Source organism: Capsicum annuum, chromosome 11 (assembly GCF_002878395.1).
Source record: "Capsicum annuum cultivar UCD-10X-F1 chromosome 11, UCD10Xv1.1, whole genome shotgun sequence".
Classification (NCBI taxonomy): Eukaryota; Viridiplantae; Streptophyta; class Magnoliopsida; order Solanales; family Solanaceae; genus Capsicum; species Capsicum annuum.
In genome coordinates, this window is record NC_061121.1 from 53,789,148 (window position 1) to 53,790,483 (window position 1,336).

The window sequence follows — 1,336 nt, forward strand, 5'->3', positions numbered from 1 at the left end:
CGAGTTAAAAGTCTTAAATGTGCTAACAAAATGCTAGCACATCACACATGCATACCTTCTTGGAAATAAGTGATACATATATTCCTAAAGATGTGAATGTTGATTATGTCAGATTGCCACTCTTTTCTTTTTCTCTAAATAAGGAAGAAAAAAGGTGGTTGCATGCTGAACCACCATACTCCATCACTTCTTAGGAATATTATGCTTAGAAGTTCCTTATTTGATTCTTTCCATCCCAAAAAATTGTACGATTGAGGAGTGAGATCTTAAGTTTCAGACAAACAGATGGAGAAAATCTGTACCAAGCGTGGGAGAGATTTAAAGGCATGCTCAAAAATTGTCCTCATCGCCATCAATCAAATGATGTCTTGGTGCACATATTTATAGAAGGCCTTGAGTTGAATATGAAGATTATCTTGGATTGAGTAGCAGGAGGCCAAGCTTTAGAGAAAACTTATAAAGAATTGAATACACTGTTAAATCAAATCTCATAAGGGAATATTGACAGGCATACAGACTCAAGGAGTGCTCCCGAGAAGGTTGCAGGGGTATTGGAGGTAGATCAGTTCACTGCATTACAAGCATAGATTGAAGTAATGCAAAACCATATGACTACTCAACTGAACAACCTAAAGTTATGAATGACATAACTAGTAGCCGCAGCAAATGCAGTTCAACAGGTATATTCATGGTGTGAAGTTTGTAGAAGTGGTGAGCACACAGCAGATGCATGTTCTATCAATCCAGATTCAGTCAGCTATGTGGGAAATGCAAATAGTCAGGGTCAACAAAATTTTGGCTACACGTATAATCCTAATTAGAAAAACCACCCCAATTTCTCATGGGGTGGAAATCAGGCACAGAATGTAAATCAGTACAAAGGACCATTGCAACCAAATCCATAGCCGGCTCAGAATAATTAGGCGACCGCTCAGACTAGCAATATGGAGGAATTAATTAAGCAGTTTATGGCTCAACAAGTACAGTTTGCAGCTGACATAAACACTCAACAAACATAGTTTACAGATGAGTTAAAGAGTCAATAATTGCTTACAAGAAATCTAGAGTTGCAGTTGGATTAAATTGTAGGATCACAGAATACAAGGCTACAAAGAGCATTACCTAGTGATGCAGAAGCCAATCCAAAGTAGGTAAATATTGTTACAAAATGGAATGGGCTGCAAACTAAGGAGATGATATAGGAGCAGGATAATCCCATAGTCACTGATGACAGTTGGAAAGACAATGTAGAGAAAAAAGTCAAGGAAAAAGAGGCAAGAGATTAAATTCATATGGAAAAAAAGACTATCCCCTTAGCCTTTCCTCAAAGGGCAAA

At 37.7% G+C, this 1,336-nt stretch overlaps 1 non-coding gene across 1 annotated transcript; it reads right to left on the minus strand.

Annotated features, from left to right (window-relative positions):
• Positions 1 to 248: 248 nt before the first annotated feature.
• Positions 249 to 355, minus strand: LOC124889026. Its single transcript, XR_007047644.1, has one exon. It is a non-coding gene; the product is annotated as a small nucleolar RNA R71 (small nucleolar RNA).
• Between the last annotated feature and the right edge of the window lie 981 nt (positions 356 to 1,336).